Source organism: Bos taurus, chromosome 22, assembly GCF_002263795.3.
Source record: "Bos taurus isolate L1 Dominette 01449 registration number 42190680 breed Hereford chromosome 22, ARS-UCD2.0, whole genome shotgun sequence".
Lineage (NCBI taxonomy): Eukaryota > Metazoa > Chordata > Mammalia > Artiodactyla > Bovidae > Bos > Bos taurus.
Window position 1 is genome coordinate 10,477,275 of NC_037349.1, and position 15,580 is coordinate 10,492,854.

Consider the following 15,580-nt stretch of genomic DNA (forward strand, 5'->3'; position numbering starts at 1 on the left):
CCTGAACAGACACCTGCAGGGGGGCGGGTAGAAACAGCACTCTCTCTGTTTTTCAGTCTTTTCTGTCCCTCCTCCCTTTACCTCTTCCTCAGTCCTCACTCCTACACTACCGGCCCCTTTATCCTGAAAGATTTTTGTGTCTTTAAGTTTTGTGATTGCTACCTTTATGATGCAGTTTTGTCTGTCCAGCTGTTCTGCAGGTCTCTGTGACACTGTAGGCCTGGTGGAGGACTTAAGCCTTGAAATACAAACACAGCCCACATGCCCTGAGACGGCAGCCCTGGGGTACTTGCTAGAACTTTAAAGAACAGAAAGAAAAGACAGGAGCCTGCATTTTCCCCTCCTGCTTGAGCTGGAGGGGCCTGCATCTCTCTCCTTGCCCTCTGCAATGTAATTGCTCTGTCTGTGCTCTCAGCAAGTACTGGATTGATCTGTAGACCCTAGACTGAGGGGAAAAAAGGAGAGGTGCATTTTCAATTCAAGCAGGAAAACTATGAGATCTCTGGTTCTATAGAAATTGGCTTGTCTGGCTTAAACCTGTGTGCTTAATCAATACAGACCTGTCTTTAGAGACATGAGTGTTAAGTATAACACTTTCACTGTGCCAAAGCCTTTGACTGTTTGGATCACAATAAACTGTGGAAAATTCTGAAAAGAGATGGGAATACCAGACCACATTACCTGCCTCTTGAGAAACCTATATGCAGGTCAGGAAGCAACAGTTAGAACTGGACATGGAACACATTGGTTCCAAATAAGAAAAAAAGTACGTAAAGGCTGTATATTGTCACCCTGCTTATTTAACTTATACACAGAGTACATCGTGAGAAATGCTGGGCTGGAAGAAGCACAAGCTGGAATCAAGACTGCCGGGACAAATATCAATAACCTCAGATATGCAGATGACACCACCCTTATGGCAGAAAGTGAAGAGGAACTCAAAAGCCTCTTGATGAAAGTGAAAGAGGAGAGTGAGAAAGCTGGCTTAAAGCTCAACATTCAGAAAACTAAGATCATGGCATCTGGTCCCATCACTTCATGGGAAATAGATGGGCAAACAGTGGAAACAGCGTCAGACTTTATCTTTTTGGGCTCCAAAATCACTGCAGATGGTGACTGCAGCCATGAAATTAAAAGACGCTTACTCCTTGGAAGAAAAGTTATGACCAACCTAGATAGCATATTCAAAAGCAGAGACATTACTTTGCCAACAAAGGTCTATCTAGTCAAGGCTATGGTTTTTCCTGTGGTCATGTATGGATGTGAGAGTTGGACTGTGAAGAAGGCTGAGCGCCGAAGAATTGATGCTTTTGAACTGTGGTGTTGGAGAAGACTCTTGAGAGTCCCTTGGACTGCAAGGAGATCCAACCAGTCCATCCTAAAGGAGATCAGTCCTGGGTATTCACTGGAAGGACTGATGCTGAAGCTGAAACTCCAATACTTCAGCCACCTCATGTGAAGAGTTGACTCAATGGAAAAGACCCTGATGCTGGAAGGGATTGTGGGCAGGAGGAGAAGGGGACGACAGAGGATGAGATGGCTGGACAGCATCACCAATTCGATGGACATGAGTCTGGGTGAACTCTGGGAGTTGGTGATGGACAGGCAGGCCTAGCCTGCTGCAATTCATGGGGTCGCAAAGAGTCGGACACGACTGAGTGACTGAACTTAACTGAACTGAGGGTTACTAGAAATAAGCACACAGTGTTTCTGTTATAAAATCTGTCAACAGGGAAAACAACCTGATATGATTAAATTTTGAAGTAAAGGTAACTGGGATAAGAACTTTTTGGTAAGCCCCATAGGACTAATCATGTTTTGAAAACTTTCATCTAAAATAGTCCCTCCAAATTTTGGTAAGTTTAAAAATAAGTTAAATGATAGGCATTAACTGAATATCCAGACAATTTCAAATAGGATAAAATACTGGAACATTAATTGCTAAAAATTAGGTCTAAATTTATCTACTTTTGTCTTGTGAGAGAGAAACTAAAGATGTATGGTGCCACCCTGAAATGTTTTCTACCAATTTATGGACTGGCAAACCACTTCAGTATTCTTGTCTTGAGAACCCCATGAACAGTATGAAAAGGCAAAAAGATGACACTGAAAGATGAACCCCTGAGGCTGGTTGGTGTCCAATATACTACTGGGGAAGAGCAGAGAAATAGCTATAGAAAGAATGAAGAGACTGAGCCAAAGCAGCAACAATGTCCAGCTGTGGATGTGTCTGATGGTCAAAGTAAATCTGGATGCTGCAAAGAACAATACTGCATAGGGACCTGCAAGGTTAGGTCCATGAATCAAAATAAACTAGATGTGGTCAAACAGGAGATGGCAAGAGTGAGTATCGACATTTTAGGAATCAGTGAACTAAAATGGACGGGAACAGGCGAATTTAATTCAGATGACCATTATATCTACTACTATGGCCAAGAATCCCTTTGAAGGAATGAAAAGTGAAAGTGAAAGTCGCTCAGTCTTGTCTGACTCTCTACAACCCCAAGGACTATAGAGTCCATGAAATTCTCCAGGCCAGAAGTCTGAAATGCAGTACTTGGTTGCAATCTCAAAAATGACAGAATGATCTTGGTTCATTTCTAAAGCAAACCATTCAGCATCACAACAGTCAAAGTCTATGCCCTAACCACTAATGCTGAAGAAGTTAAAGTCGAATTATTCTATGCAGACCTACAAGACATCCTAGAACTAATACCAAAAGATGTCCTTTTAGTCATATGCAACTGGAATGTAAAGGTAGGACGTCAAAAGATACCTGGAGTAACAGGCAAGTTCAGCCTTTGAGTACAAAATGAAGCAGGGCAAAGGCTAACAGTTTTGCCAAGAGAACACACTGGTCATATCAAAGACCCTCTTCCAACAACACAAGAGACGACTCTATACATGGACCAGATGGCCAATACTGAAATCAGATTGATTATATTCTTTGCATCTGAAGATGAAGCTCTCTCTATACAGTCAGCAAAAACAAGACCTGGTGCAGACTGTGGCTCAGACCATCAGCTCCTTATTGCAAAATTCCGGCTAAAATTGAAGGAAGTTGGGAAAATCACTAGGCCATTCAGGTATGGCCAAATCAAATCCCTTATGATTATTAAGGGGAGGTGATGAATAGATTCAAGGGACTAGATCTGGTAGACAGAGTGCCTGAAGAACTATGGACAGAGGTTCGTTAACATTGTACAGGAGGTGGTGACCAAAACCATTCAAAGAAAAAGAAATGCAGGAAGGCTAAGTGGTTGTCGGAGGAGGCCTTACAAAAAGCTGAGAAAAGAAGAAAAATGAAAGGGAAAGGAGAAAGGGAAAGATAATACCCAACTGAATGCAGAGTAGCAGAGAATAGCAAGGAAAGAAAAGAAAGCCTTCTTAAGTAAACAATGCAAAGAAACAGAGGAAAACAACAGAATGGGAAAGACTAGAGATCTCTTTAAGATGACTGGAGATATTAAGAGAACATTTCATGCAAAGATAGGCACAGTAAAGGATAAAAAAAGCAAGGACCTAACAGAAGCAGAAGAGATTAAGAAAAGGTGGCAAGAATACACAGAAGAACTGTACAAAAAAGATCTTCATGACCCAGATAACCACGATGGTGTGATCACTCACCTAGAGCCAGACATCCTGGAGTGTGAAGTCAAGTGGGCCTTAGGAAGCATCACTACAAACAAAGCTAGTGAAGCTGATGGAATTCCAGCTGAGCTATTTCAAATCTTAAAAGATGCTGCTGCTAAAGTGCTGCACTCAGTATGCCAGCAAATTTGGAAAACAGCAGTGGCTGCTGCTGCTAAGTCGCTTCAGTCGTGTCTGACTCTGTGCGACCCCATAGACGGCAGCCCACCAGGCTCCCCCGTCCCTGGGATTCTCCAGGCAAGAACACTGGAGTGGGTACAGGACTGGAAAAGGTCAGTCTTTATTCCAATCCCAAAGAAAGGCAATGCCAAAGAATTCTCAAATTACCATACAATTACACTCATTTCACATGCCAGCAAGATTATGCTCAAAATCCTTCAAGCTAGGCTTCAACAGTAGGTGAACCGCAAACTTCCAGATGTACAAGCTGGGTTCAGAAAAGGCAGAAGACCCAGAGATAAAATTACCAACAACCACTGGATCACAGAAAAAGCAAGAGAATTCCAGAAAAACATCTGCTTCACTGACTATGCTAAAGCCTTTGACTATGTGGATCACAACCAACTGTGGAATATTCTTCAAGAGACGGGAATACCAGACCACATTTCCTGCCTCCTGAGAAACCTGTATCCAAGTAAAGAAGCATCAGTTAGAACCACACATGGACCAACAGACTAGTTCAAAATTGGGAAAGGAGTACATCAAGGCTGTATACTGTCACTCTGCTTATTTAACTTATACGCAAAGTACATCATTTGAAATGCTAGGCTGGATAAATCACAAGGTGCAGTCAAAATTGCCGGAAGAAATATCAGCAACCTCAGATATGCATATGATACCACTTTAATGGAAGAAAGTGAAGAGAAGTCTCTTGATGAAGGTTCAAAGAGGAGAGTGAAAAAGCTGGATTAAAACTCAATATTCAAAAAACAAAGATCATGGCATCCAGTCCTATCACTTCATGACATATAGATGGGGAAAATGTGAAAACAATGTCATATTTCATTTTCTTGGGCTCAAAAAATCAATGCAGACAGTGACTGCAGCCACAAAATTAAAAGACACTTGCTCCTTGGAAGAACAGTTATGACAAACCTAGACAGTATATTAGAAAGCAGAGACATCACCTTGCCAACAAAGATCCATATAGTTAAAGCTATGGTTTTTCCAATAGTCATGTATTCATGTATGGATGTGAGAGTTGCACCATAAAGAAAGCTGAGTGCCAAAGAACTGATGCTTTCAAATCGTGGTGCTGGACAAGACTCTTGAAAGTCCCTTGAATAGCATGAAGATCAAACTAGTCAATCGTAAAGGAAATCAACCCCAAATATTCATTGGAAGGACTGATGCTGAAGCTCCAATACTTGGGCCACCTGATGCAAAGAGCTGACTCTCTGGGAAAGACCACTTGATGCTAGGAAAGATTGAGGGCAGGAGGAGAAGGGGACGACAGAAGTTGAGATGGTTGGATGCCATCACTGACTGAATGGACGGGAGTCTGAGCAAATTCTGGGAGATAGTGAAGGACAGGGAAGGTGGAGTGCTGCAGTTCACGGGGTCACAGAGAGTCCTCTGAATGGGGAGAGAACACGACACAACGTATAGCTACAGAAAGTGGCAGACGATTTGCAGAGGAGGGGCAATGAAAAAGAATTCTGTATGTGGTCGGGATTTTCTAAGGTTGGATTACATGTAACTAGGTACATGGATTTTATTAAGAGCAGACTGGTGTAGGACTGGATTGGCCTCTCTCATAGGAGAACAAAAGCTGTCCTGGACGCTCTTTTGATAAAAGATTGTGTGAGTCCCTGTGCCTTTAAGTGATCTACATCGACTTTTTATTTTTTCCCACCTTAGCTCAAGGAGTAAGGACTGTTTCACAGAAACCTATGATCCTATCTGCCTGGGTGTTTTAAAACTTTTTAACAGAATTTTCAAATAGCAAATTCTAAATGAAACTTTCCTGACTTCCAGTTAACTTTGGGGTGCTTTAAGGGGCCCCTGGAGGACATCCCAAAGAGAGATCTTAAAGTAACTGGGTTAATCTGCAAGGAGAGGTTTGCCAGGTTCTCAGAGAACCCTGACAAGTTTAGGGGTAAATTTCCCAGGCTGGGGTTGGCTTTCTCTCACACATAGCAGGACATCAGGGTTATTCTGGCCCACTGCTGCACCCCGCATGAAAAGGAGCATATACTGGAAAAGGCCAGGGAAATAGCAGATGGCCTATTGGCCACCAATCCACACCACCAACTTCATCAGGTGGAGGAGGGGTGCAGAGGGGGGCGCGGGTATGTAACCCCAGAACATGACCCGCAATCCAATTATGACAATCGTGTAGGCCAGGCTAGGATGAGACATTACATTACTTGTCTATCAGAAGGAATGAAAAGGTGTGCCAAAGCCTGTGAGTTATTATAAGGCCTGAGAGGTTACACAGGAAAAAGATGAAACCCCAGCAGTCTTCCTGAGCCAGTGACGGAGACACTCAGAAAGGACACCAATACAGACCCTGAGTCTTAAGCGAGACATTACTGGCTGTGCATTTTATCACTCAGGCTACTCCAGATATCCAGAGAAAATGACAAAAACTTGAGGCTGGGCCCAAACCCCACTGTAAAGGTCTATAACAACTTAGACTTAATGGAGGAGGCCAATCAAGATAAGAGGCTAATACAGAAAACACAGCTTTTGGCAGCTCCGACTCACCTACCACCTCAAGGGGACCATGGAGGGCTGAGAAGGCTGGACGCACCACCAAGAAACCACCTGGGCCTGAACCAGTCACGCCTTTTGTCAGAAAGGGGGGCACTGGGAGGGGGGCTGTCCTGAGCACCTTCCTGTGGGATGCCAGAGGGGTGACACTGACTGGCCCCAGTTCCCTGTGAGCGATTTCCACACCCCAACTGACAGGCTCAGGTGCCTGGCCGGTTCCACGTCCCACCTGATCCACCCTCTTTACTCCAGAGAGCCTTCTTCGATGTGGCAGGTAAGAAAACAGAGTTTCCTGTGGACACTGGAGATACCTGCTCTGTTCTGGCTTGGCCAGCTAAAGGTAAGGTGATTTACATTTCCCCCTTGCCTGCAACGTCGGGTCTATTGTTACTACTCACTCCTTTCTGTACATGCCAGAATGCCCAGTCCTCCTCCTCGGGTGAGATCTGCTACATAATCTTAGGACAAGATGAAGTCCAAGGAGGTAAAGAATCCAAACAGAGAATGCGTATGTGAGCAATCCCAGATGACCCACCTGGTGGGCATCAAAATATCCCCCACAACATCCTTTAGGAAATTTGACAAGTAGATCCTGTAGTTTGGGATACCTCAATGCCAAGAAGGGCAAAATGTGCTCCCCCAATAAAACATAAGATTTAAGGCCCGAGGAAAACACCCCTGGAAGACACAATATCCTCGGAAGCCTGAGGCCCTGAGGGGACTCCAACTACTGCTCAGCAAATTCCTAAAACATGACTCATCAGATCCTGCCAGTCCCCCTGCACCACCCCAATCCTTCCTGTCCAGATGCCTAGCGGGCAGTATCAGTTGGTGTAAGACTCAGCAGTAGTGAATGAGGCCGTCATCCCTATTTACCCACTGGCGCCAAACCCACACACCCTCCTCACCCAACTGCGAGGGGACACTCAGTATTTCTGTTTTGGACCTCAAAGATGAATTTTTCTGGATTCCCCAACATCCAGATTCTCAACGCCTTTTTGCCTTTGAATGGAGGGACCCTGACACCCTGGGGGCTAACCAATATGCCTGGACAGTGCTTCCCCAGGGTTTCCAGGAAGGCCTCCATCTTTTTGGAAATGCATTAGCAAGGGAATTAAGGGAACTGAGCCTTGAGAAGAGAACTCTGCTACAATCTGTTGATGACATTGATAAGTAGTGATTCAGATCAAAATACTGATAGGGTCCTAAGTTTTCTGGCAAAAAGTGGATAAAAGTCTCTCCAAGAAGGCTCAGATTTCACAGCGAGGAGTTCAATATTTAGGATTTGTCTTGATCCCAGGGGCAAACAAACCCTGGCCATAGATCAAACAGCAATTAGTGCATACCATCTCCAACCACCAAGAAACAACTCCAAGGCGTTCTTGGGACAGCTGGGTTCTGTCATATCTGGATTCTAAATGACAGCCCTATAGCTAAACTCCGATATGAGGCTCTAAAGGGAGGAGAAAGGAACCCCTTCAAAAGAATAAGGACCATCTGTAAACTAAAGGGCCTCTGAGACTCTAAAGACTTAGTTTAGCAGAGCACCAGCAGTGGGGCTTGCAAACATGGAAAAGCCCTTTACCCTATATGTGCATGAAGAGGTCGGGATTAGCCACTAGGAATCCTAACCCAAAAGCTGGGAATGGATCAGAGACCTGTGGCTCACTTTCCAAAACAAATGGACTCTGCGGCCCTGGGATGGCCAAGCTGGCTGTGGGCAGTAGCAGCCCTGCTTGTTAATGAGGTATCCAAGCTCACCCTGTGACAACGCTTAGATGTATTAACCTCTCATCAGGTACAATCTATGCTGAAAGTCAAAGGACATCATTGGCTGACCAGCAGAAAGTTAACAAGATATCAGACTCTTCTAACAAACATCCTGGACCTTACCTTCAAGGTGTGCCAAACCCCGAACCCAGCAACTCTGCTTCCAGTGGTCAAGAGTGGAGACTTATTGCATCAGTGTATGCATACATGCTCAGTCCTGTCCGACTCTCTACAACCCCATGGACTGCAGCCCAAGAGGCTTCTCTGTCCATGGAATTCTCCAGGCAAGAATAGTGGAGTGGGGAGCCATTTCCTTCTCCAGGGGATCTTCCCCACCCAGGGATCGAACCCAGGTCTCCTGAATTGCAGGCAGATTTCTTACCATCTGAGCCACCAGGGAAGCTAAATCCACACAAAACTCTAATCCAGAAAGATACATGGCACCCTTTTGTTCACAGCAGCGCAATTTCCAATAGCCAAGACATGGAAACAAATATCTATCAACAAATGAATGGACAGAGAAGACACACAAAATGGAACACTACTCAGCCATACACAAGAATGAAGTAATGCCACGTGCAGCAGCATGGATGCAACTAGAAATTATCATACTCGGTGAAGTCAGCGGCAAAGAGAAAACTAACTCACGGTATTACTTACATGTGGGATCTGAAACATGACACACATGAACCTACCCGTGAAGCAGTCATGAATACAGAGAACAGGCTTGTGATCGCCAAGACGGAGGGGGCTGGGGAGGGGTGCAGTGATAGGCTGGGGTGAGTAAACATGAGCTATTACATACAGAATGGGTAAGCACCAAAGTCCTCCTGTACGGAACAGAGAACTATATTCAGTATTTTATGATAAACCACAATGGAAAAGAATATTTAAAAAGAATAAACATATATATATATATAGCCAAATCACTTTGCTGCACGGCAGAAATTAGCACAACACTGTAAATCAACTATGCTTCATTAAAAAAAAAAAAATCCAACATGTAATAAACTCATAAAATCTGCCGACATTAAATCTACGAATTTCTGTTCATGAAAAGCCTTCACGATCTAGAGCGCCCCCTCGCTGCCTAGGTAGCAGTGCAGCTGGTCCACTAGCGTCTTGTAAGGGCGAGGTGTTGGAGACAGAGCCTGGAGCCCTTGTCAGAGAACCGAACACACACAGCTGCCCAGGAACTGGAGAAGCTGAAGGAGACTCCAAAGGAAGGTGGAGTGATTGCAGACTCAGCCATTCCTTACACCAAGGAGTAACTGAAGTACAAGGAATCAAGGAGATGAGATGGCAGAGAAGAACATGAGCTCACCTCTTCTTAATGAAACATCCAAACCACAACTATTGAACAACCACTGACAAAAACCACTGGAACCTATCAAAAAAGATACCCTACATCCAAAGAAAAAGCCAAAACAAGACAGTGAGAGAGGCACAACAGTGATGAAATCAAATCAGGCAGCAACCCACAGACTGGAAAATAATTATACCACAGAAGTTCTCCCAGAGGACTGAAAGTTCTGAACCCCACATCAGGCTTCCCAACCTGTGGGTCTAGCAATGGGAGTAGGAATCCCCAGAAAATCTGGTTTTGAAGTTCATGAGGGTTTGATCACAGGAATTCCACAGGACTGGGGGAAACAGAAACCCCACTCTTGGAGGGTGCACACAGGATCTCAAGGATATAAAGATCCAGGGGAAAAAAGTAATGACCTCATAAGAGACTGGCCCCAAAGTACCTGCCAGTATTGGAGGGTCTCCGGGAGAGGTAGGGGCAGTTGTGGTTCACTGTGGGGACAAGGACACAGGAGGCGCCAGTGTGAGCCCTCTTGGAAGGGGGCCATTTTCTCATTAAGACCTGGTCCCACCCAACAGCCTGTCGGCTCCAGTGCTGGGATGCCTCAGGCTAAGCAACCAACAGGTTGGGATAAACTGCTTAAAATCCTCCTGAGCACATAGCTGCTCAATAAACGCAGCCCCTGACGTGGTCCTGCCTACCAGAGGAACAACTTCCAGTTCCACTCACTAGCGGGCAAGAACCAGCTCCTCCCACGAAGGGGCAAGAACCAGCTCCTCCCATTAGGAAGCCTGACAAGCCTCTTAGACAGCTTCATCCACCAGGGGGTGGACAGAAGCAAAAAGAATTATAACCCTGCAGCTTGCAAAGTGGAAACCAAAATCACAGGAAGGTAGACAAAATTACAGTAGACCAATGTATCCCAGATGAATTAACAAGATAAAAACCCAGAAGAACAAGTAAGTGAAGTGGAGGCAGGCAAGCTACTGGAGGAAAAAGAGTAAAGACAGCAAAGATGATCTGGGAAAAAAATGAAGGCACAGGTCAAGACACAAGAAATGCTTAACAAAGACCTAGAAGAACTAAAGAACAGAGATGAACAACAGAATAACTGAAATGAAAAATACACTAGAAGGAATCAATAACAGAATAACTGAAGCAGAAGAACAGTGAGCTGAAAACAGGTAAGTGAGTTAGAAGACAGAATAGTGGAAATTACTGCCAAAGAACAGAATAAAGAAAAAAGAATGAAACAGATGAGGTCTAAGAAACTTCTGGGACAACATTAAATGCATCAATATTCACATTATAGGGATCCTGAAAGGAAAAGAAACATATAAAAGACCTGAGAAAGTATTTGAAGAGATAATAATTGAAAACTTCCCTAACATGGGAAAGGAAACAATCACCCCTGTCCAGGAAGCAGACAGTCCCAGGCAGCATAAACATGAGGTGGAACATACCAAGACAAAGTAACCAAATGGACAAAAACAAAGACAAAGAAAAAAATATTAAAAAGCAATAAAGGAAAAACAACAAACAAACAAGGGAACTCCTATAAGATTATCAGCTGACTTCTCAGCAGAAACAATGCAGGCCAGAAGGGAGTGGCACGATATATAAAGTGAAGAAGGGGAAGAACCTACAACAATGAAGGGTAGTCTACTCAGCAAGGCTCTTACTCAGATTCAACAGAGAAATCAAAAACTTTACAGACACACAAAAGCTAAGAGAATTCAGGACCATCAGACCAGCTTTGCAACAAATGCTTAAGGAACTTCTCTAGACAGAAAAGGCCACAACTAGAAACAAAATCATTAACAGAAAAGCTCACTAGGAAAGGCAAACCTAAAATAAAAGGTAGGAAATCAGATGCTTGCAGATGTAATATCAAAACCAGTAACTGTGAGAAAGGATATTGGACAAATACAGGATATTGGAAATGCATTTGAAATTAAAACACCAGCAATTTAAAATCTTGTCTATATAGAGACTGATATATCAAGCAGTCTGAATTGATACAAAACAAGACTACATATATGCTGTCTACCAGAGACCCACTTCAGATCTAGGGACACATACAAAGTGAGGGGACAGAAAAAGGTATTCCATGGAAAGTAAGCCAGGGTATCAATATTTATATCAATATTTTATATTGGTATCAGACAAAAGGGACTTTAAAATAAAGACTGTTACAAAAGACAAAGAAAGAAGAGCACTACAAAACAATTAAGGGGTCAACCCAAGAAAAGGCTGTATCAATTGTGAATAAATATGTACCCAACATACCAGCACCTTTATAAGGCAAATAATAACAACCATAGAAGGAAAAATCAACAATAACACAATAATAGTGGGGGACATTAACACCCCACTTTCATCAATGGAAAAATTATTCAGACAGAAAATCAACAAGGTAAACAGACCTTAAATGACACATTAGAGTAACTGATACTTACAGAGCATTCCATCCAAATGCTGCAGAACACACATTCTTCTCACATGCACAAGGAACATTCTCCAGGAATGATCACAGGCTGGGCCACCAAAGGCCTTGGCAAATTTAAGAAAACTGTAATCATATCAAGCATCTTTTCTGACCACAATGCTATCAACTACAAACGGGCACTTGCCATCCACCTCTGTAAGGATTAAGTCACGTGTGGCTGCAGTTGCTGACCTTCAACATCCCCTGAAGGAAGTAAAAAAGATCTTCACTACCAAGATAATGACGATGGTGTGATCTCTCATCTACAGCCAGACATCCTGGAATGTGAAGTCAAGTGGGCCTTAGAAAGCATCACTATGAACAAAGCTAGTGGAGGTGATGGAATTCCAGTTGAGCTATTTCAAATCCTGAAAGACGATGCTGTGAAAGTGCTGCAGAAAATATGCCAGCAAATTTGGAAAACTCAGCAGTGGCCACAGGACTGGAAAAGGTCAGTTTGCATTCCAATCCCAAAGAAAGGCAATGCCAAAGAATGCTCAAACTACCGCACAATTGCACTCATCTCACACGCTAGTGAAGTAATGCTCAAAATTCTCCAAGCCAGGCTTCAGCAATACGTGAAGCGTGAACTTCCAGATGTTCAAGCTGGTTTTAGAAAAGGCAGAGGAACCAGAGATCAAATTGCCAACATCCGCTGGATCACCGAAAAAGCAAGAGACTTCCAGTAAAACATCTATTTCTGCTTTATTGACTAAGCCAAAGCCTTTGACTGTGTGGCTCACAATAAACTGTGGAAAATTCTGAAAGAGATGAGAATACCAGATCACCTGACCTGCCTCTTGACAACCTATACGCAGGTCAGGAATCAACAGTTAGAACTGGACATGGAACAACAGACTGGTTCCAAATAGGAAAAGGAGTACATCAAGGCTGTATATTGTCACCCTGCTTATTTAACTTATATGCAGAGTACATCATGAGAAACGCGGGGCTGGAAGAAGCACAAGCTGGAATCAAGACTGCTGGGACAAATATCAATAACCTCAGATATGCAGATGACACCACCCTTATGGCAGAAAGTGAAGAGGAACCAAAAAGCCTCTTGATGAAAGTGAAAGTGGAGAGTGAAAAAGTTGGCTTGAAGCTCAACATTCAGAAAACAAAGATCATGGCATCTGGTCCCATCACTTCATGGCAAATAGATGGGCAAACAGTGGAAACAGTATCAGACTTTATTTTTTTGGGCTCCAAAATCACTGCAGATGGTGATTGCAGCCATGAAATTAAAAGAGGCTTACTCCTTGGAAGAAAAGTTATGACCAACCTAGATAGCATATTCAAAAGCACAGACATTACTTTGCCAACAAAGGTCTGTCTAGTCAAGGCTATGGTTTTTCCAGTGGTCATGTATGGATGTGAGAGTTGGACTGTGAAGAAAGCTGTGCGCCGAAGAATTGATGCTTTTGAACTGTGGTGTTGGAGAAGACTCTTGAGAGTCCCTTGGACTGCAAGGAGATCCAATCGGTCCATTCTGAAGGAGATCAGCCCTGGGATTTCTTTGGAAGGAATGATGCTAAAGCTGAAACTCCAGTACTTTGGCCACCTCATGTGAAGAGTTGACTCATTGGAAAAGACCCTGATGCTGGGAGGGATTGGGGGCAGGAGGAGAAGGGGACGACAGAGGATGAGATGGCTGGATGCATCACTGACTTGATGGACGTGAATCTGAGTGAACTCCGGGAGTTGGTGATGGACAGGGAGGCCTAGCATGCTGCAATTCATGGGGTCGCAAAGAGTCAGACACGACTGAGCGACTGAACTGAACTGAAGGAAGTAAGGGGTGGAGATCAGGAATGAGGCACTTTGTGCTGGGGAAAAACTGGCATAACATGTTTCAGAGAGTTAGATTATGTTCAGGAACTCATTTTATGAGCCCAATTCTTGCATCTCCTCATATCTAGAAAAGCACTAAATTCCTTCATGGTAACATCTGCTCCTCATGACTAGGAGTAACCCTCAGGAGACCTTCTGCAAAAATAACTGGATTTCATGTACTTCCCCTTCACCAAAGTCACATATATCTTAACCTTCCCCACTACCTCTTTGGAGCAATTTCTCAGAACTACCTGAAATGCTATCTCCCAGGCTATAGTCCTCATTTTGCCCCAAATAAAACTTAACTCGCAACTCTCATGTTGTGCATTTGACAGTTTTATGGCAACCAACAAAGTGACCCAGAGTGGACTTCCCTCCTTTGCCTGAATTTTATGAGGAACTAGAGCCTCGGTACTAGCAGTGGCCCCTTGTACCCCTCTGTCTCCTTGGGGAGTCCAGATGAATTTAGGTAAGTCTCTTACAGTTCTCAGATCTCCCACACTGGCTGATGATTCTGAGTGTTATGTGACAGTGTATAAGGAGTACCTGCCCTCTCAGTTGAAAGATACTGGGAGGGTGGGGTGGGGGGCTCAGTTGAAAGATACCAGGTTTTGCTCAGCTGTAGGAGACTGAGTGGTCTTGACTGAACGGGTAGGCAAGAAGCTGATCCGACACTTTTCCTCAATTTGGCTGCCTTCATAGAAACTGTTGGGATCACTCTAATACCAAAACCTGACAAAGATGCCACAAAAAAAGAAAACTACAGGCCAATATCACTGATGAACATAGATGCAAAAATCCTTAACAAAATTCTAGCAATCAGAATCCAACAACACATTAAAAAGATTATACATCATGACCAAGTGGGCTTTATCCCAGGGATGCAAGGATTCTTCAATATCTGCAAATCAATCAATGTAATACACCACATTAACAAATTGAAAAATAAAAGCCATATGATTATTTCAACAGATAAAGAGAAAGCCTTTGACAAAATTCAACATCCACTTATAATAAAAACTCTCCAGAAAGCAGGAATAGAAGGAACATACCTCAACATAATAAAAGCTATATATGGCAAACCCTCAGCAAACATTATCCTCAATGGTGAAAAACTGAAAGCATTTCCCCTAAAGTCAGGAACAAGACAAGGGTGCCCACTTTCACCACTACTATTCAACATAGTTTTGGAAGTTTTGGCCACAGCAATCAGAGCAGAAAAAGAAATAAAAGGAATCCAAATTGGAAAAGAAATAAAACTCTCACTGTTTGCAGATGACATGATCCTCTATATAGAAAACCCTAAAGACTCCACCAGAAAATTACTGGAGCTAATCAATGAATATAGTAAAGTTGCAGGATATAAAATCAACACACAGAAATCCCTTGCATTCCTATACACTAATAATGAGAAAATAGAGAAATTAAGGAAACAATTCCATTCACCATTACAACGAAAAGAATAAAATACTTAGGAATATATCTACCTAAAGAAACTAAGGGGGTTTCCCTGGTGGCTCAGAGGTTAAAGCGTCTGCCTGTAATGCAGGAGACCTGGGTTCGATCCCTGGGTCAGGAAGATCCCCTGGAGAAGGAAATGGTAACCCACTCCAGTATTCTTGCGGGGAGAATCCCATGGGCGGAGGAGGCTGGTGGGCTACAGTCCACAGGGTTGCAAAGAGTCGGACACGACTGAGCAACTTCACTTTCAAAGAAACTAAAGACCTGTATACAGAAAACTAGAAAACACTGGTGAAAGAAATCAAAGAGGACACTAATACATGTGTCCTCATGGAAAAATGATAGAAATG

General features: G+C 43.4%; 1 protein-coding gene and 1 non-coding gene across 9 annotated transcripts in view; one reads left to right on the top strand and one right to left on the bottom strand.

Annotated features, from left to right (window-relative positions):
• Nucleotides 1-15,580, bottom strand: part of MLH1 (mutL homolog 1) — a 93,167-nt gene that overhangs the window by 19,438 nt on the left and 58,149 nt on the right. The window lies entirely within an intron of this gene.
• On the top strand, nt 15,277-15,349 carry TRNAY-GUA (transfer RNA tyrosine (anticodon GUA)). The gene has a single exon. It is a non-coding gene; the product is annotated as a tRNA-Tyr (tRNA).